The sequence below is a fragment of the Sorex fumeus genome, unplaced genomic scaffold (genome assembly GCF_029834395.1).
Source record: "Sorex fumeus unplaced genomic scaffold, SorFum_2.1 ptg000042l, whole genome shotgun sequence".
In the NCBI taxonomy this organism is placed as follows: Eukaryota; Metazoa; Chordata; class Mammalia; order Eulipotyphla; family Soricidae; genus Sorex; species Sorex fumeus.
The window spans coordinates 6,345,013-6,366,784 of NW_026606099.1; the positions used below are offsets into that span (position 1 = coordinate 6,345,013).

The 21,772-nt window shown below is 41.8% G+C and overlaps 1 protein-coding gene and 1 pseudogene across 1 annotated transcript in view; one reads left to right on the forward strand and one right to left on the reverse strand.

Annotated features, from left to right (window-relative positions):
- The window catches only part of DIP2B (disco interacting protein 2 homolog B), a 239,143-nt gene that overhangs the window by 44,527 nt on the left and 172,844 nt on the right, over window positions 1–21,772 (forward strand). The gene's annotated exons all lie outside the window — the stretch shown is intronic.
- LOC130029082 (60S ribosomal protein L31-like) lies at window positions 1,372–1,739 on the reverse strand (annotated as a pseudogene).

Consider the following 21,772-nt stretch of genomic DNA (forward strand, 5'->3'; position numbering starts at 1 on the left):
GAAGTTATTCCTGGTTCTACACTCAGGAATTACTCCTGGTAGTACTTGGGGGTACAGTATGGGATGCCAGGGATTGATCCCAGATTAACTGCATGCAAGACGAACACCCTATCCTCTGATTATCTCTCTGGCCCTTGTTTTGCTTTTATATTTTTGGGTTTTTGGGTCACAGCCAGCTGTGCTCAAGTCTCATTACTGGCTCTACCATCAGGGATCACTCCTGGCAGTCTTGGGGGACAATATGGGATGGTGGGAATAGAATCCGGATTGGCCCTGTACGGGGCAAATGCCCCACACCAGCTGAACTGTCTCTTTAGCTCATAGCATGCAGTTTTAGAGGCTTACTCCTTGTCTGTTGCAGTTAGGTATTGTGAGAAATTTTGATACTGTGCCTGAAATGAATGAGTAGAATTAACTGCTCTTGTCACAGGAGGGGTGACATCTGTACCATTCCATAAGTAGGGGAATTAGGCTCAGTACAAATGAGTGATCCTGAATGATCCAGATATTTTCAACACTTTCTTTCCCATATGAGATGCCAGAGATTGAACCTATGTCATCCATGTGCAAGGTAAGTACCTGTACTTACCGTAACCCTGGAATATTGTATTTAGAAAGTACAGTTGTATTTTTTATTTATTTAAATTTATTTTTTAGGGCAAACGCCCTACCCGCTGTGCTATTTTTTAGGGCACTGTATGTTTTATATATAAGTATAGGAGAAAAGTATGGCTCTTTGGGGTTTTTTTTTTTGGGTCACACCTGGTGATACACAGGGGTTCCTCCTGGCTCATACACTCAGGAATTACTCCTGGCAGTGCTCAGGGGACCATATGGGATGCTGGGAATCGAAGCCGGGTCAGCCACGTGCAAGGCAAACGCCCTACCAGCTGTGCTGTTGCTCCAGCCCTCTTGGAGTTTTTTAAGGCAACATGCAATGATTTCTTCCTGGCTTCTCTGTTTAGGGATCATTCCTCGTAGGGCGCAGGGCGTATGTAGTGCCAAGGGGTGGAACCAGGTTCTTTGCCTTGGGTGGAACCCTACCCAAGGCAAGTACCCTGCCCACAGTGCTGTCTTTCTGGCTCCAGACCTTTACATATTTTGTACCGAATTTTCTGCGAATCTTCCTACTCCCTCTCCTCCCCCCCAAATAAATAACTACTGGGAAGATAGCAGCTGAAAGGACTGGTGCATGCTTTGATGCCAGATCACCATATTGTATCCCTGGGACTATGTTTCCTTGAGCACTGAGCCCCTGAGTACTGCCTGGGGTGACCCCTAAATCAAAAGAAAAAAGCATTGAAAATTTATGTCAGGGAAGGATTTTATGTGTATGTTTATGATTTTTTTTTATATAACTTTATTAAGTCATCAGTTCTCATCCACGTTGACTTTCTGTAGATTTTTGAAAGTGGTGACAGCTACATAGGTAACCAGTGTTTAAAGTTTGGTGAATCTTCATCCTCATTATGCTTTCTGGACAAAATGTTTGTGGATTCAGTTTGGGACATTGCTTATCTCTTTGGCAGACAGCTTTGTTGAGCCTGGTATCAGTGCACACATCTGGGGTACCCATCTCCTTCATGGCAAACTTCGGATCTCTTTGAGTGCCCAAGTTGCATGCTTCTTGAAACCCACTCTCTGGATGCACTTAGGGATGTTATGGTGTATTCTTGGGTCACCATCTTGTTGATGGCAGAACAGCCCTTCTTCTCTCAATCCTTCTTTGTGGAAGCCATTTTGCCAAGCCGCTTGGTAGAGATTTAGGGATTTATCTGGTGGTTCTGGTAGCTACTCCTGCCTCACTTCTCAGGAGACTGCAGTACCAGAGATCAAACCCAGGGCCTCCTGCATGCAAAGCATTCACTTAAGTCTTTTGAACTATTTCCTCGTTTAAACAGTCCTAAACAAAACTATGGATAAAACTAATGGGGAGATAGAGATCTAATGAGCCACTTTGGGTTAACTTTCAGTTTAACAAGAATATTTTTTTAAAAAATTTTTGTATTTATATGCTTATTTATGTTTGTTAGATATATTAAAATATACTTGCACAAACACAGAGTGACTACAGTGGGACATTTAATTAAGCTGCAAGATGCATTGACTTGGATTTTAAAATGCAAGGCACAAAAAAGTGTCCGTTCCCCCACCCCCCCATCACAGTGTACAATAATGGTTCTTGAATTTTTTTAAATGATGGGATTTGTTCTGGAAATATGCTGTTTTCTAGGTTGCAGTAATAGGTGCTGAGATTTCCATAATGCAGGTTGTAGCCTGTTCCTGCCTCTGAGTTAAAGTTTAAATTTTATGGTAATTAAGCAACTGCATGACCTTTGAAACAGCAAAGAAAGTATTCCAGGGCAGTGCTGCTGCTCTGTTTGGATTGTAAATTGGAATTCCCTTCTTCTGACCAAGTCAGGGATGAGAAAGGGCTGTTAAAAAGAGCTGAGTGGTTAGTTCATGATTTTTCAGTTTTATGTTCAGTAGAGCACTCGTAGCTTGTTTACATTTATTTCATAAATCTGTAGCTTAGGTTGCATCCTCTCAGTTGTGCTCTCTTCTGAAACTTACTTTTTCCTTTTTAAACAGGATCAGTCTCTGACGGCACTGTAGCGAGGGTCTGAAGGTTTTGTACCCGGACATTCTGAATAATTTTGTTTTGTTTTTTAAAGAACAAAGTTTGTGACGTGTTCTCTGTCTGTACAAATACAATTTTCTTACATCACGATGAAAAAATTCTATCCCAAACTTAATAACCAAGGTACCTACTTGTATCAGGTTTGGAAAATTTCTTAAACATGCCTTTGTTCTTGTTGGCAAGTCCAGATTTTCTAGGGACTCTTCGGTTCGCAAGTTGCCTGAGCTTGTTTTTCTTCTTTGGCTTTTGCCTGCAGAATAGCAACCACATTTGTTCTCTTTAGGTCTTGGCCTCGTGAGGGAAAATAAGATGCTGTAGAGTCTAAGTCTTAGAAACTGTGAATGTAGTTTTTTAGGCCTGATTGATTTTGTATAATGGCTGGTGTCAAATGGTTTACATTTCTCTTCGATCTCTTGGGTTTTAGATATAGGGTTAATAGCAGAATACTCAAGGGACCAGCTTGCTTTTTGAGGCACGAAACTTCCTGCCAATTTGGATAGTTTCTTCATTGATTTCTTTTTTTTTTCCCCATTCATCTTTTTCATGAAACCATGACATTCACAAGTGAATTGAGAAATTGAACTACTTAGATGCTGGCTATGAATGTTTAATGAGAAACGCCCTAGAAAGAATGATGAGCTTCTAAGTTATTATTTTTCACCACTTGTTTATATGAGAAAGTATAAGAGTTTCTTCTCAGGGTTCTTGAGAGAATGATCTGGATAACTAATAGGCTTTTGCCATTTGCCATGATTCATTTTACCTTATTGAAAAATTATCTTAAAAAGAAGGAAACAGAAGAGGCCTGCTAATAAGACCAGATACTAAACTGTTCTGTTTCAGCGAGAGGGAGCGCTTTGTCAGTCCAGGCTCACTGTGGCTGTGAATTTAGAGGTAGAACACAGTGTGGCCCACAGCAGGTGTGCCTACAAGAGTGTCAGGGACAATTCTTACTTGGAATTAAAAAAAATATATTTATTATTTTGATTTTGGGGTTTTGGAGTACTGGAGGACTGTGCAATGTCAAGGATTGAATCCAGGCCTCCTGCACGCAAAGCTGGTGCTCAGCCTGTCTAACTCTCTCCTTTGGGCCCAAATGGTTATTTTTAAGGGATTCCATCCTAAATTCATTGTAGAAAAAGTGAAACTATCAATAAGCAAAATAAATCATGAAAAATAACCATAGATAACATTGTTGGTATTTGATCTACATCCCTAAAGTCCTGCACATGCATACAGAGAGAGTTATATGTGGGTATGTAAGGACTAAATATGATTCTCTCTTGTTCTCACTCTCCCACTCCCCCATCTCTTCTCTTGTTCGTTTTAGTTTTTTATTTTGGGCCATACTGGGCGGTGCTCAAGGGTTTACTCCTGGATCTTTCCTAAGGGATTACTCCTGGTGGGCTTGGGGGACCATATGGGAAACTGGGGATTGAGCCGAGATCAGCTTTATGCAAGGCAAACACCCTACCACTGTACTGTTGTTCTGGCTCCTCTTCTCATCTTTTTTTTTTGGGGGGGGAGGGCTTTTTGGGTAACGCCTCGTGATGCTCAGGTGTTACTCCTGTCTCTGTACTCAGGAATTACTCCTGGGCATGCTTGAGAGACCATATGGGATGTCGGGAATTGAACTGGGTCGGCAGCATGCAAGGCAAATGTCCTACTTGCTGTATTACTGCTCCGGCCAAGCCCCACCCAGCCCCCTTCTCATCTTTTGATCACACGTGGTGGTGCTCAGGGACTACTTGCAGCATGTTGCTGGATCACTTGGCAGCAGTCCTCTGGTAACCATGAGATGTCAAGGATGGAACCCACACCCTCTGTTTGCAAAACACTCACACACTAACCCTTTGAGCTCTCTTGCAGCCCACTTAACATGGGTTGTTGGAGGAACCTTCGTATTCTCTTCCATAGGTGCTGCACCTGCTTCAATCCCAAAATTAGGAGAGCTCCTTTTCCTTGCACCCTCACCAACACTTGCCTCTAGTCTTTTTGATAAAGGCCATGTCCACTGGTGTGAGGTGATTCCTCTCTGTGACTTTGATTTGCATTTCCCTAATAATGGTTGAAGTTGAACCTTTTTTCACATTACTATTTCACATTACTATTTTTTCACATTGCTCTTACTATTTTCACATTACTGTTACTACTTGCATTACTACTACTTACTTGGAGAAATGTCTGTACGTGTTTTCCCCCACTTTTTGGTTGGACCGCTTTCTTCCAGCAAAGAAACATTGTCAGACTTGGGACATATTAGTGTTTTATTCATTTATTTAAGATAGATTTTTCCATGCTCACTCTGGGAATCGGAGTCTCCCTTCTCTATTCTGGTACAGTACTGTAGTTGTAGACTAGAGCTCACAGTATACTTCTTGCAGTTATGCTTCGGAGCTGAGGAAGTTGTCTTCATCAGTTTTCAGCTCTTAGGGCAGGTCTTCAGTCCTGCTCATCACTGTAACCCCCAGAGAACCAGGGCCTTGCCTTCTAAACAGTCCTGCATGTGTACGGTAAATTGATTCCGATGTCCCAGAGGGCGTGTTACTCATTAGGCTTTTCTTCCCACTCATTTGCTGCCTCCCACTTGTTTGCTTGCCTCTAAGCTTTTCCTTTTCAGTGTGCTATATTTTTTAAAATTGTGGTTGAAAAGCACATGGCATAACATTTACCATCTCAATCCATTTTTAAACACAAGGCTTCAGTAGTGTTAACGGTAACCACATTGTTGTGAAGTGGCTCTCTGAAATGTGCTTTTGGTCTTCTTGTTTTTGCTGTTTTGGGCTTGCACTTGGCAGCGTGGGGTAGTGCCAGCGATTGAATTAGTGGCCTCATGGATGCAAGGCTTGCTCTCTGCCGCTGAGCCTTCTCCAGAACTTTTTCATTTTAAACACCTGAAGCTGGAGCGATAGCACAGTGGGTAGGGCATTTGCCTTGCATGCAGCCAACATGGCCAACCCGAGTTCGATTCCTTCGCCCCTCTCGGAGAGCCCGGCAAGCTACCGAGAGTATCTCGCCCGCACGGCAGAGCCTGGCAAGCTCCCTGTGACGTATTCGATATGCCAGACACAGTAACAACAAAGTCTCCAATGGAGACGTTACTGGGCCCGCTCGAGCAAATCGATGAACAACGGGAGGACTGTGACCGTGACTGTGACTACTGACTCTGTACTCAGGAATCACTCCTGGCAGGTGGTGGTTGGGGTTCTATATGGGATGCTGAGGATTAAATGTGGGTCGGTCTTGTGCAAGGCAAGTGCCTTAACCCGCTATACTATTGCTCAGGCCCGTGTGTGTGCGTGTGTGTGTGTGTGTGTGTGTGTGTGTGTGTGTGTGTGTGTGTCTTAAGCATGTAAATATTCAACTTGTACCTCCCTGCTGGTTAGTGATGTTGAGCATCTTTTCGCATACTTACTGTTGTATTGATAATCACATTTCTAACAATGGGAGGACAGTGCTACAGTGTTTTCTTACGGAAATGTCTATCCATGTTCCTTGCTCATCTTTTGAATAGAACAGCAAAAATGAGCAAGGAACATGGATTAATTTTTTGTTGACTTGTAGGGGTTCTTGATATATTTTCAAATATTCTTATCGGATTGTGATGTGGAATTTTTTTTTAAAACTGCAACTTTATATTGAGGTGTGATTGACACAGTGTTAAGATATTTGAAGTAGTATGCGTGGTGGTTCTGTGATACACATAGATCATACAATTTTTTTTAAAATATTTATTAGTGAAACACCATGAGGTACAGTTGTAGACTTGCAAATTTTTGTGCTTGGGTTTCAGTTATATAGTGATCGAGTTCCCATCCCTCCACCAGTGCCCATTCTCCACCACGAATGATCCCAGTATCCCTCCACCCTCCTACCCTTACATTCCACCCTGCCTCTGTGGCAAGGCATTCCCTACACAACTGAATTCTTTTTTTTTTTTAAATTTATTTATTTATTGAATCGCTGTGGGAAAAGTTACAAAGCTTTCAGGTTTAGGTCTCGGTCATTCAAATATCAATCACATTTCCCTCTACCAGTACTTATTTTTCACCACGAAGAACCCCAATAAGCCCCCCCCCCCATGCCTGTGGGGCAGATGAATTCTAGTTAACACTCTATCTACTTTGACTAGCTTCATTGTTTCGATAAAAGTTGCACCATTATTATTTAGACTTTACCCCCCCCCCCCATCAGCCATGCTGAAAAAGCGATGTGAAATGATTTGCTTTCTGCAGCTGGGTTCAAGAATTAAATGATGTCGCGCGGCCGCGATAGTGGTTTTGGATTTCTGCTATTTTACTTATTACCCTGGAAGTATTTCTACTGAGAGTCAGATAATTAAGAGATTGGTTTCTGTGCTTCTGGGGCCGTGGCTGTGCCGGAGAGCCGCTCGTGGGGGGGCAACTGGTGACCTCGGTAGGGCGTGAAGGACGGTAGATTATACAATTTTAATGAACCATGTAGTTAATATATATCATCTGACATAATTATGATAGGATAATTTTTGTTTTTGGTGAGAACATTTAACTTTTTGGGGGTATAGTGGTGATACTAGGAATAAAACCCTAGTTTATTTAATAAATTATTTAATTTATGTATTTAATAACAAAACCAAGGTTTCACATACCTTCAGTAAGTTCTCTACTCCTGATCTCTACATCTGGCCCTTTGCAAAAATATTGCAGTATTTAAATTTTGTTGTTTATTTTGTTTAGTTTTTAATGGCAGTTTGAGGGGCCATGATATACATGTGATCAAATTTGTCATATCTATCGCCCTACTGCTTTTAAACTAACTTAAATGTTTTACAATTTTATTTTCATAAGGTTGTTCACATTGATTACATTCAGTATTTCTTTTTTTTTAACATTCAGTATTTCAACACCAATCCCACCACCATTATTTCAAATTTTTCCACCACCATTCAAGCCTGCCTGCCATGGGCAGATGCTAGATAATTTATTTTCCATTGCTTATTATGAATATCATGAGAGGTCGAGCAATTCTGGAATTCAAAAATTGTAAATGGTTGGGGTCCAGAGACCCCGGGAGCTAATCCATTTTGAGATTCATTTGGGGTTCTCTGGATTGAGGCGTTTGATGCACTGAAATGGCGTCTGGAGGCAGATCATGGGCTTGACAGCCAGGACCCCAAGTCGACGGGGAGAGGGGAAGGGCTGGCCTGTCTCCGCTGGTGCCATGTGGCTTGGAGTCTTGGTCCCTGAACCCAAGTACCTGGGTTTTGCTTCTGGGAGCTTGTTGCCATTGGGGTTTCATCTGGAGTGGGCGGAACTAACTTACATTTTATAATAGAATGTTACAACTTAAATCATCATGTTTTATTTTAGATCCTCAGACTTTACCTTAAAGCTGAAAGTTTGTATCTTTTGACCTACATCCTCTATCCTCTATCACTTTATACTGTCTCTGGGCGTTTGACTTTTGTCTGTTGACTTTTGTCTCATTTGTCTGTTTTGCTTTTGTTTCCTGTGGTTTTGGTGTCACGGTCAAGGAATCATTGCATGTTCTGATGTTATAAAGAAAGCTCTTCTTCTATATTTTCTTTCGGGCATTATTTAAATCTTTAATTATTTTGATTGTTATTTGGGTTTGTTTGTATGTTTTTATACCCAATGGTACTAAAGAGCTAATCCTATCGTGGTACTTAGGGGTTACTCCTGGTGGTGTTTGGGGGCCTTGTGATGTGAGGGATCGAAGCTGTGCCTCCTGCATGCAGAGTGTGCACTCCGACTCTTTCTATTTTTGGAACTTTAAAGCATTTTGAATTTTTGCTTATGGTGTAAGAGAGGGTGCAATTTTGTTCTTTTGCTGTAGATACTGAAGTTTTGTAGTTCCATTTATGGAAAGCAGTCATTTTCCCATTGACTGGTCTTGGCATCCTTTCACTAAAGTGCTTTTAACTTTATTTTAAAGAATTTTTTTTAAAGCCAAGCTCTTTTTAAAATGTTAATTTTGTTTAAACCTAAAATTTCTTTTTTTTTTTTTTTTTTTTGCTTTTTTGGGTCACACCCGGCGATGCTCAGGGGTTACTCCTGGCTCATGCACTCAGGAATTGCTCCTGGCGGTGCTCAGGGGACCATATGGGATGCTGGGAATCGAACCTGTGTCGGTCATGTTGGCTGCGTGCAAGGCAAATGCCCTACCCGCTATGCTATCACTCCAGCCCCTAAACCTAAAATTTCTTTAAATATGTTTCTACTAATTGAAGTACCATGAAATGAATATTGTCTTATTTTGTTACAGTTGTATTCCATGGGCACCTTGCTTGGTGCTCGGCACTTAGTTTAGGCATTCAGTGCTCATTTGTTGAGTCGGTGCATTAAGTGACCTGAATGTAACAAGAGACAGCTTGTATGATACAGGTCAGTTTGAGGAGTGTTGTGCTGTAAAGTGGGACACAAATGCTAGTGACCCGGTGACTTAACTGAGTAAGAATGTTAAGATGATAGCCGAAGTAGAGTTCAAAAAAATCTTCAAGGAGGACTTCTGGTTAATTTTATTTTCCTCTATTTTAGACTTTTTTCTTTTAAAGCACTAAATGCTTATGGGACTGTGAGGGTCAGGAGACACCTAACTGTTGCTGGTGAGTCAGTCAAGTGGGGAGGAAGGGAAGCTGGCTCGAGAAAAGAGTGCTTCCTCCTCTGCTCAACCTACCTCTGCCATCAGGGAGATTTCTGGCCTAGATTCTACAGCAACGGGCATTGTGGGTCTGTCGCCTGTTCCCTCCCAGAAAAGAATTTCAGGAGGCAAAATGGTGAAGCAAGAAAGTTTTTGTTGAAACTTACTTAGAAAGATGGGAGGGGACAGAGAGAGAAGCACATGTTCAAGAAAGAACAGAGGCTTCTCCAGAGTGGAAAAAGCCAAGTAAAGAAACTAGACAGGCAGATGAGACACATGTTCAGTGGGGAACATGGGCTTGAAGAGCAGGCCTTTCTTTTCTGTCACTTTAAAATTTTTACTGAAATTTTATTTGTACAGAAGGTTAACATGTGTGTATTTTAAAACGTTAAATATTTATTCACTGTAGTTTGTGTTTATGCTTTTGATGTGTAAAGCTTTATATACCTCCATATATCTTTTAAAGTTAAGTAATTATATAGTTTTTCATCAATAACCGAATTCTTCTCACTCTTTTCACCAGTTTATTCCTTTCCAAAGATAACATATATTTTAATTGATATTTAGGGTCTATATTCATAAGTAATATGCATATATTGCTTGCTGGTTTTCATTTTTCCAGAATTGGCTTCTTCCTTCAGCCACTCATCCACTGTTCTCATAGCACCATTACCTAATTTTCTAACAATTTTGATTTCTTAGATTAGTATTTACATTATTATGGCTGTTGTAGAGTGCCACAGGCAGCTAAATTGTAATATTTCATTGCTTTTTTAAAAAAATTTTAAAAAAATTAAATTTTAAATTAAAATTAAAATTTTAAATTTTATTTTCTGTGGACTTTTAGATTTTTATTTGCTCATTTTCCATGTTTCTCTCATTGACGTGTCCCCGAAGTCTCTCGTTTGCAGGAATCTCTCTCTGTATCATCATGCTCATGCTATATTCTGTCGGTTTCACCTTCTTGAACAAGTCCATTCTGGAGTTTTGTGACTCACTCTGACTTGGGTGTGTGGCGTTACAGTAAAGTGCCACCCTTCCCTCATTTGAGGAATTGCTTTACGTACTGTGTGAGGTGAGGTGGAGCCTCTTAGGAACCAAACTTCCAGCTTTGTTCTTTTCAGCATGGGATCTTCCCTTTAACTGTGCTTGGTCTCTCCCAGTCTAGAAAATAACTGGAGGGGGAGGGAGTTTGGGCTACACCCAGTGGTGCTCTGGAGATGTTTCTGACTCTTTGCTCAGGACTGACCTCTAGTGGGTACCGTATGTGGTGCCAGGATCGAATCTTAAGTCAGCTGCATATGACTCAAGGGTCCTACTGTCTGTACTTTCTGGCACCTAAGGGGAGAAAAATCGCCCCCCACTCCTCCGTGTTGTGATTGGCTGGAGGTCATTTGGTTGTGTTGTTGGTAGAGGTCAAACACTGGGTTGGTGCTCCCACACTTAGGTGGCATTGCTTGCCAGGGATCACACATTTCAGTCATGGTGTTTGCCCACCTTGGCCATGGTGCTTTTGCATTGCATGCTTTGGGTTGTGGCAGTGGGATCACACAACAGTTGTTGAGAATTGCTGTTGGCATATATGCTGTGCTAGGGTTTCAAACTCATGGCCTCTCTAGCTGCATACTTGAATTTTAGGTGTCCTGCATTATACTAAATCCTTGGTCCAGAGGCCTTCTAATTTGTCTTTCTAGAAAATAACTCTGTGATCTGGGGTCACGTACTTTGTTGTTGCACCTGGAGTCCTAAACAGTAAATCTCCGGGATTGTACTTATTGTATTTGGTGGTGGTGGTGAGGAGGTGCCTGGGATCAAATTCACCATCAATATCTTTAGGCTTGCAAGGTAGTTATTGTACTGTTGACCTATCCTGGTCTTAACCTTCCTTCCTTCCTTCCTTCCTTTCTTTCTTTCTTTCTTTCTTTCTTTCTTTCTTTCTTTCTTTCTGCTTTTTGGGTCACACCTGGCGATGCACAGGGGTTATTCCTGGCACTGCACTCAGGAATTACTCCTGGTGGTGCTCGGGGGACCATATGGGATGCTGGGAATCGAACCCGGGTTGGCTGTGTGCAAGGCAAACACCGTACCCGCAGTGCTATTGCTCCAGCCTTGTCTTTTTTTTTAAATAGTATAGTTTTAACATTTATTTTAAACCTTCCATCAACATTTTAATATAACACTGATTTACAAAGTTGCCCATAATACTGTTGTTTCAGGTACCCACTGTTCCAAGACCAATGCTGCCACCACCATTGTGACCGTTCCTCCACCAAACTTGATCCTTTCAGAGGCACATTAACAAATATACTTCATGTTGCTTGTTACAACTAAGTGGCAAATGGAGTAATAAAAAAATAAATCAATAAAAATCAGTTTGTGATGATTGTTATATCTCATAATGGTCTCACTAAAATCTGAGGATTCACTGAGCTGGTTGGGGCTGACTGAGTTTTCTGTGTTGTTTTGCTCATTGAGCTTGGTGGGCTTCTACGTAGCTTTTCCTTCAAATTTGCTGTAATCCTACTAGCTGTAAATCCTACGAAATTTGGAGGTGTTGCATGACTGCAGATGTGGCCGCATGCTGCAGGAGCTGTGGAGCTGGACCATTTATGTGGCAGAGGAGGTTGGGTGTGGGTCTTCTGGGTTTAGCTGGGAATAAGGGCGATTTGCCTGCCCCTATTCTGAGAAGGCATAGAGTTTTCAGCCCAGAGATTGATCTACCTGGAACATTTTGTTATTTTGGTGGCTTGTTCCTGGTCTTAACTTTCCTTAAAGAATCTTATAATTGGGGCTGGAGCAATGGCACAGGGGGTAGGGCATTTGCCTTGCACATGACCAACCCGGGTTTGATTCCCAGCATCCCATATGGTTCCCCGAGCACTGCCAGGGGTGATTCCTGAGCGCAGAGCCAGGAGCAACCCCTGTGCATTGCCAGGTGTGACCCAAAAAGCAAAAGAAAAAAAAAAAGAATTTTATAATCCCCTTCGCTCCTAATTCCCAAAGGAAGCTGGCCCAACCCATTTCTAAGCCCTCTGGATTTTTTTTAGTGTAAATTGATTTGTTCCCCTACATAAGTTATCATTTATCTGTTACTCATTCTGCTTTCTTTAGACTAGAAGTTCCCTGAGCTATCCTTTATCTCATTTCTTCCTTTGTACTTGTCTCCTGGTCAGCCTGGTTATCTACTTAACATCTCTGATTCCTAACTTTGACCCACATCTTGAGTCATTTCTGACATTTTATTATTTTTAGTTTATTGGCCCTTTGACCACCCTATGTTTTGGTGTTTCACAATCTCCTTTATTCTTATAGGAGGTGCTTCCATTAAGCAGCATAAACTTTTTTCTCTCTTAAGGTGGAACCCTTCCCCCCACCCCCCATACAAAACACACTGATCAAAGGACAGCTCTAGCTATCAGCCTATCATGTCAGCTTCTCAAGAAATGATCTGAACCAGCAGCAAAAACCACGATGCTTTGTTGTTTTGTTTTGAACAGTGAAAAGCTACTACTTGGGGTGGTTCCTGGCCAGCAGTCTCCAAAGTGGGGGGCACCATACATTTGAGGGGTTGCTAGAATAATTCCGGGGGGTCATAATTAGCACTGGGTACAATTGGGAGAACTGTTCATTCCCTTTAGGAATATAGATGTCTAGGGTGTTGCTGAGTGATTTTTTATTACAGCGTCCTGAAAAGAGACTGTTCTTAACTTTGGGATCCTCTGTTCTTGGTGGAGCCTGCCCTGCTAGGAATCATACCTGGACATCCTGCACCCAGAGGAGTTCCAACTTCTCAGAACAATTTCCACAGCCTCTAGGCTCATTTATAAATTTAATCTGTTTGATTTATCTATTTAGAAATTTAATCTGTCCTGGCTTTGCTTTTTTCTCATTCTTGCCACCCTTTATATTTTGTGATGCCTTTTCAGCTCCTATTCATACTACCTATTAATCTGTTGTTGGATCATCTTCCTTGTAGGAAGACAGTTATTTGCTTTTAAAGTAAAACAAAACATGAGTCATTGTCACTGTCCTCCCGTTGTTCATCCATTTGCTTGAGCGGGCCCAGTAACATTGTGGGACTTGTTGTTACTGTGTTTAGCATATTGAATACATCATGGGTAGCTTGCCAGGCTTTGCCGTGCGGGTGAGATACTCTGGGTAGCTTGCTGGGCTCTATGAGAGGGGCGGATGAATCGAACTTGGGTCGGCCCGTCGACCTTGTGCAAGGCAAATGCCTTACTTGCTGTGCTATCGCTCCAGCCCAAACCATGAGTAATAGAATGATTATTAGGAGTTTGAAGTACTGCATTTATTGTTTTAAGTTATATAGTTTGAGATTTTAAAGTTGCTATGTTAATTTCTTAAAAAATTCCTTTTCTCTCCGTTGTTGTTGCTGATGCTGTTGTGATTTTGTGCATTGGCTCTTTTGATACACTCCTTTACCATCTCCTTCATGCAAAATTCTACTTCACGGAGTGGGCAGAAAGGGCTGCAGAGTTTAAGAGGGGAACTCCCAGAATGACCACCAACTGGGAGCTCTTTGGCACTATTGCAGCAACGTGGGAAGATGCCATCGTTGACCACATTGACGAAGAACACCATCGACTGGTTCAGCACCTCCATGATTGTGCGAGGAATGCCAAGAGAAAGATACCCACAGAAAGACGCCTGTCTTCGAAAACTCGAGTTCATTCACCAATGTGGCTTGGCGCAAGTCTCAGGCAACCGAAAGCGAACATCTGAGCATGCAAAGTAGTGCAGAGAAGCGATAAAGGAAAACTTCAAAGAGAAGAGCAGCAGTGCTGGTCGATGTGGCAGAAGCCGGGAAAAGCATTTGCAATGCCAGCCTGTCCTTCACCAACTACAAGACCAAGATGACTGCCCTCTGACATCTTGATGGATGTATCACATCTTCCCGAAGGGCAATGGAGAAGATTATCCATGACTTCTACTTGGATCTCTTCGAGAGCCATGTCTACCTGCCCACATACCAAATTCTGCAGGATGGATATGTCGTTCCCAACGTTCTCCCTTCCGAAATCTGACATGCTGTTTCATTGGTAAAGAAGTAAACAGCACCCGGCCCAAAGTCAGACCCAAACACCTGAAGAACCTGCCGTCAGTACTCATCAGTACATTGGCTCGGCTCTTCACATGCTACCTGTCTGAATGCAAGGTTCCGTCCCAGTGGAAAACCAGCAGAACTGTTCTACTGTACAAGAAGGGAGACATCCACAACATTGGCAACTATTGCCCGATCTGCCTGTTGTCTGTCATCTACAAGCTGTTCACTAGAGTCATCCTGAATAGGATTGGCAGAACACTAGATCAAGGACAACCATGCGAGCAAGTCGGGTTCCAAAAAGCATTCAGCATGATTGACCATATCCAACATGATAACCAAGCTCATTGAGGTTTCTTGGGAGTTCAAGATGTTGCTCTGTCTAACGTTCATTGATTTAAAGAAGGCCTTTGATTCTGTTGAGACTGAATCGGTCATCAAAGCCGAAGCCAAACAGGGCATTCAAACTAAATACATCAGGATCCTCCGTGAGCTGTATTGCGGACTCACTACCAGGATCTCACCATTCTACAAGGAAGTGATCATCCATGTCAAGAGAGGGGTTCAACAGGGTGATACCATTTCACCAAAACTCTTCAGTGCCACCCTCGAGAACATCATGCGACAACTGGAATGGGAGTGAAGATAGACAGTCGGCAACTACACCACCTCCGCTTCGCTGATGACTTCATTCTAATAACACCAAGCGTTAGCTAAGCGGCACAAATGTGGCCGACTTCGACCTTGAGTGTGGAAAGGTCGGACTTCAGCTGAATCTCACAAAGACAATGTTTATGAGAAACAGTCTCGTTCCTGACATTCCATTTGTTCTCAACGGAATGAACATCTCCGAATGCAACAGTTATGTGTACCTAGGTTGAGAAGTCAACATGACGAATGACCTGGAACCTGAGTTGTACAGGAGGTAGGGAGCGGCTTGGAATGCCTTCAAGAGCGTCGAAGAAACAGCTAAGAGGACAAAGAACTTCCGGCTCTGGGCACATCTCTTTGATTCCACTGTTTTTCCTGAAAGAAGCATTAAAAATTTTGGATAATCTTTTATTTTTCCTTTTATTTCTTGTAATTTAGAAGTTAAATTTTCAATAGAAAAGAGAAATTTTTCACAGAAATTTTCAATAGAAAAGAGAAAGATGGTAGCAGGGGGCTGGAGTGATAGCATAGTGGGTAGGGCGCTTGCCTTGCACATGGCAGACCTGGGTTCGATTCCCAGCAACCCATATGGTCCCCCAAGTACCGCCAGGAGTAATTCCCGAGTGCAGAGCCAGGAGGAACCCCTGAGCATCGTTGGGTGTGACCCAAAAGGAAAAAAAAAAAGTAGCAGGGGTTAAATTTTTTTTGTTTGTCATGACAGTTTTGTATATTTTTTGGTCACACCCCTCCAAAATAAACAAAAACAAGAGTTGGGGCAGCTTCCAACTTGTTGCATAGGGTACCATGCAGAGACCCATATGCATGTAAAACATGTGCTCCAACCTGTTGAGATTTCTGTCTGGCCCCAATTCTTTAATTTTAGTGAGGTATTCTGACTCTGAAAGTCTCAGTTTTTTTTTTTTGAGAGTCACATTAAAAGATAGCTTTTAATAATAATAATAATAATAATAATAAGGACTAGAGCATATTAGGGTATAAGAGTTAGGTCCTTGCTTGTATGTTTTAGATCCCAGTTCAATCCCCAGTACCACATATGGAGCCCTTTGCACCTTCAAGAATAATTCCTAAGTGTAGAGCCAGGAATAACCCCTGAACATAGCCAGGGTTGGCCAGAAAATAAGCTCCCCCCCACCCCCCCCATAAAATTAGTATTGAAGACTTCGGCAAGTGTCAGGCAAGTAAACCTTTTCCATAGAATAAACCTTAAGGAAGCAGCGAATTATATTTATGTCCATGTCCATCTGACCTGCAAATTAGACTTGTAGTAAATTATTATATTTCGATCATCAGGTTTTTTTCTCCCTACTCAGTATAAATCTTTAAACTGTTGCTCTGTCTGTGTACCTTAACTTATTTGATCCTTAAATCTTCAAGTTTGACATTATATGTAGCAAATTTATTTTCGAGTCTTAGTGATTGAGTCAATCATACATCTCAGTTCAGAGGATACAGTATTGGTCTTCTGTGTGGGTCCTCTCTTTAGGCTAATTTCAGTTAAAGTGAATAATTTCCCTTTTTTCTCTCTACTACTTCTCCCTTCATTTCCCAGTGCCCCATAGTTAGCTTCTAACGTCTCTGCTCTCGGTCCTATATTTGTGTGTACTTTTTAGTGTGTATTTGAACCACACTTTAGTCTCTGTTCTGTTTCTTATTCCCCCAGCCCTCCAACCCCCACCTTGTTTCATTACTGTTTAATGAGTTGATTTGGTGCTCTGTGTATTCTAGGGAAGGGGCTTTGGTTTGCATTTTTGGTTTTTGGGCCATAGTGGTGAAGCTCAGGGATTACTCCTGGCTCTGTGCTCAGTAATCACTTCTGGCGGTGATCAGGGGACCTTATCGGATGCCTAGGATTGAACCCAGATGGCAAATCCCCTGCTTACTGTCACTGTACTATCTATCACTTTGGCCCCTATCCTAGTTTTTTTTTTTTTAATTGTGTACTCTTCTGTAAATGATTGTTCTCTAGGTGGATGTTAGGTCACCTTCAACTCCTCACCGACTTGGAGGAACAGCGTGTACCTGTTCTCCTGAGGTCCTGTGGGAGAATTTCTGTACATATGTGGAAGTAGATTGTTGTGCTTCGTTTGGTTAAGCACTGTCAGGCTTGACTGTGTGCTCAGTGTGTGTAAGAAACTGTATCTTCAACTTCCTCTTAGTTTTATCCACCTTTCTAATGTTGCCTATCTGATAAGGGGGAAAGTGTTATCTTAATGTTTTAATTTGCATTCTCCAATTACTAGCTAGTCACAGCATCTCTGTGTGCCATTTGGACCGTTTAGAGTGCTGTTTCAATTGCTTGTTTATGTCTTTTACCATTTCATAAGTTAGAATCCCGGGCTTTTTATGTTGGGTTGCAGAAATCTTTCGTCTAATTTAGAATATTAGCCTGGTATTTGCCTTTTTCTAGTCTATTTAGTTAGAGGTGGCTTTTGTTGAACTGAAGCTAACTTTGATATAATGAGCATTGCATCAAATAGAACCTTTGGAACCTTTTGGAAACTTTATTATATGTCTTTCTGGGACTTTTTGTTTTTCGGCCTTAGCGTTGTTCAGGGCTTACTTCTGGTAACTTCTGCTCAGGAGTGACTCCGTGATGCTCAGGGCACCATATGTGGTACTGGGGAATCAAAGGTGGATCTGCTACATGAAAACAAGGTCCTGGTTCCTGTTCCGTCTTTCCAACTCTGCTTTCTGGTCTCTTTGTTTTGTTTTGCTTTGCCACACCCAGCAGTGCTCAGGGCTTACTTCTGGATCTGTGTCCCGGGGTCACTCCTGGCAGGCCTCCTATGGGGTGCTGAGGATCAAACTTGGATCTGCTGCATACATCTCCCTCTTCCCTGCTTTTATTGTAATCATTATTGTAATCTTTGAGGTCTGGCACTTGGTAGCTTCCACAGGCTTGGTTGGAGTACTTAAACACACTTGGTAACATGGGGTTGAACAAGCCGTGCTGGGGATCACAGCAACACTGTTGGGGATTGTGCTTCACAATTGGGGGGTCGGGTGTGCGTACTGGGGGTGTATCCCGACATCACAGTGACAATGAAGGCACTCTGCGGTTCTGAAGTCCCAGAATATTCTATACTGCTTACTACTTTTTTTTTTTAATAATTCAGCATGTCTCATTAGGCTTTTAATCTGTTGGTTGTGGTTTAGTATAATGATCCATCTGAATTTTCTCCATGGTTCAAAGATCTTTTCCTCATCCCATGAATTAATGTATGGTATGGTAGTTCTTGTATTTGATACATGATTGTTTTCTCCCCAGGAGTTTTAGTCTGTTTAGTTAAGAGGCCCTGGGTTCAATTCCTGGCACCACATGGTCTCCTCAATCCAGGATTTAACCTCAAGCATGATGCTGGGGGTAGCTGAGTATTGTGCTTCATGGAGCACAGAGTCCTGTATACCACCTGTATACCACCAGGTGTGGGCCTCCCCAAAGAAAAAATAAGTGAGACAAAAACTCAGGGTATGTAAGTGAACAAGATATCATTTCTCTCTCAAATTAATCTATAAAGATAGCATAGTCCTAAATTAATTATCTTGTATTATTTTCTTAAGAGATTTGGTATCTGAAATTTGGATAATAAAATAAGGATCTCTTTGAAAATTGATTTCTCTTTCAAGTCCTCTTGAAACTTGGTCTGTTTAAGTTCTCAGGTTTTCGTGTATCGGTTTGGTCATTTTATTTTTTTAATTTTTATTTTTGCTTTTTGGGTCACACCCGGCGATACACAGGGGTTACTCCTGGTTCATGCACTCAGGAATGACTCCTGGCAGTGCTCAGGGGACCATATGGGATGCTGGGCATCGAACCCTGGTTGGCCACGTGCAAGGCAAACCCCCTACCTGCTTTGCTACAGCTCCAGCCCCTGATTTGGTCATTTTATATCCTCTCCTCATTGCCCCAAAACATCCACACACATGCATTCAATTCAGGGCTCGGTCAGAGAAATAACTTAAAGAACGAGAGTGCATGGCTTGTATGTATGAGACACAAAGTTCAGTGCTTCTTAGGTGTTTCCCCAGCACAAGCAATGAAGGTCCCCCCACATCCTGCTCCCTGTGATCCTGGTCACTTCCAAATGTCGGTAGGCCGAAATAGCGCTTTTAGAACAGGACCCTGGCACTTGGCCTTGGCCATCACACTGCACTACTGGGCCAGATAATGCCAGTCTTCCTTCTTCTCTTTCTTTTAATTTAGATGTGAAATTTACTTTTGGGATAAATTAATACATTGATCTTAATATTTTTACAAAAAAAGTCGCAGATAAAATTATATTTATGTTTCAGCACTAAAATGCAAATGAAGAGCAGGATAATGCTTTACTCCTTGCCCATCTGCTTCCTAGGAAGAAAAAGCCTCAGAAGAAAACTGCTTAGTTTGTTGAGGTTCACAAGTATTCACTTATAATTTGGTGACTTGTATGTAGTGTGGCACAGAAAAAAATTGCATAAGTTTTTACAGATGAGATCAAAGGTTCAATATCTTTGTTCTGTCATTGCTTTGTCATTGCAGTAACTTGGTTTGAGGAGGTGGTGTAGAAATTCTTTTTTTCCTCTTTGCTTCTTAACTCTTTTACAGCATCATAATATGGGAACTTAGGGCCTCATGCACACAGGGAAACCATGTCCCTGACCTCCAGTGTATGTATAGTTTTATGTAAATATACCACTCCTGTAGTATCATTACCCCTAAACTAAAGGACTGTGGCTACTTCAAGCTTTGCTGAGTAATTGGCTACCTTTTTTTTTTTTTTTAATTTTTATTAGTGAAACATCATGAGTTACAGTTGTAGATGGCTACCTATTTTTTATTTGCTTTTTGTTTTGGTACCTACCAGTGATGCTGAGGGGTTATTCCTGGTTCTACACTCAGGAAATCCAAGCTGTGCTTGGAGGGCCATATGGGATGCGGGGGATAGAACCTGGGTCCACCTCATGCAAGGCAAGTGCCCTACCCACTATCCTTTCCTTCTGGCCCCAGGGGTCCCTCTTAATTTATTTACTTTTTAAATTGTGGCTACAAATGAGGGTCTGTTGATTTCATTTATAATGAAGTTAAAGTGTATTTTTTCGAAAAATATTTTGCTGTTAGCGGAACTGAAAGTATTTGCTAAGGAGTCTTAAGGATTGCTAAACTTGTAGTGGTGTGCTGAGGATGCTTTTGAAAGCGTTTGATTCAGCAAACATTTACTGAATACTGTGCTCAGAGCACTTCAGCCAAACCCTGAAGGGATAAGAAAATGAATAAAATACGGGTTCTGTCTTGAAAGACTTTCCAGCTACAGCACTTTGATGAGTGTCCTTTCTTCCATTCACCATCATATTGACTATTCCCCAGCTAATGAAGATTGGAGCTTAATGACTTAATTCTGTAAGCTGAGAAGTCTGTAAATTTACTTTGTTTAAAATGTTGGTTGCTGGCTCACCTTTTTTTTGACAAATTTTAAAAGACCATATTCTTGGGCTGGAGCAATAGCACAGCGGGTAGGGTGTCTGCCTTGCATGTGGCTGACCCGGGTTCGATTCCCAGCATCCCATATGGTCCCCTGAGCACCGCCAGGGATAATTCCTGAGTGCAGAGCCAGAAATAACCCCTGTGCATCGCCAGGTGTGACCCAAAAAGCAAAAAAAAAAAAAAAAAAAAAAAGACCATATTCTCCTGCATAACCCTCACCTGCATAATTGTCACATCCTGTTTTTACAGGAATACCTGCACAGTGAAAAAAGGACTTCATTACTAATTGCAGCCCACTCCCCCCACACCCTCCCCCTCCAAATGGGCACAAATCTGTGATGATTGTGTGGTGAAATCTGGTAACAGAAAACATTCTGGAGTGCCAGTGCCTCCTTTCATAAATTAACATTTGTCTAAAGCTTTTCATTGAGCATCTTGATCCAGCGCTTCTGGTGCTGTGATGCTTTATTGATGCTGTTATATCAGATTTGAGCAGCTCTAGGAGACAGTTGAGAATATGAGAACATGCCAGATGCCAGCATCTTGTCTAGATTTATGCTGTTGAAACAGAAGGCCCATTTGGCATAAAGAAACTGAGGCCACAAGTACCATTCTACATGTAAGAGGGGTTTTTTTTTTTTTGGTCTTTGTTTTTATTTTTGGTCTACACCTGGCAGTGCTCAGGGGTTACACCTGGCTCTGCACTCAGGAATCACTGCTAGTGGTGCTTGTGGTACCACGTGTGATGCTGGGGATTGAACCTGGGTCAGCTGCATGCAAGTCCTCTGCTTGCTCTACCCTCTCTCTAATCTAATGTTCTTACAAAAGTTTGCAGGGCATTTCATGCTTCCATTTGTGCAAACCAAATGGTTAAATATTCTGTTAGACTTTCCCCTTAATCTATCTCAGACTATCAGCACATGATTTGAAAAGAATAAATCCCACAAAATCCTCAAATAGAGCCTCTTGTTCAGAAGTCAGATTTCTAACTCAGTTCCATTAGCAATAAGATCTTGTACATCTCCCATGGAAAGCTCTGTGCTAGGTGCTTCAGGGGATAAAGAAACAGGTCAGAAGATTGAAGATCCAGGAAGTGGCTTACAGGTTTAGTAGAGCATCTTGTTCTGTTCTGTCCATTTGCATTTAGAGTATATGTCCTTTTTCGTCCTGGTCTGCCCTGCCACAACTCCATGTTCATCCAGGCTTTTTCAGTATGGGTTTTCCAACACAATTTGTGCAATCTTACCCATAATCTACAGTAGGGAGCACTGTAGTTGGAAACAGTGTCTTGAGCTGT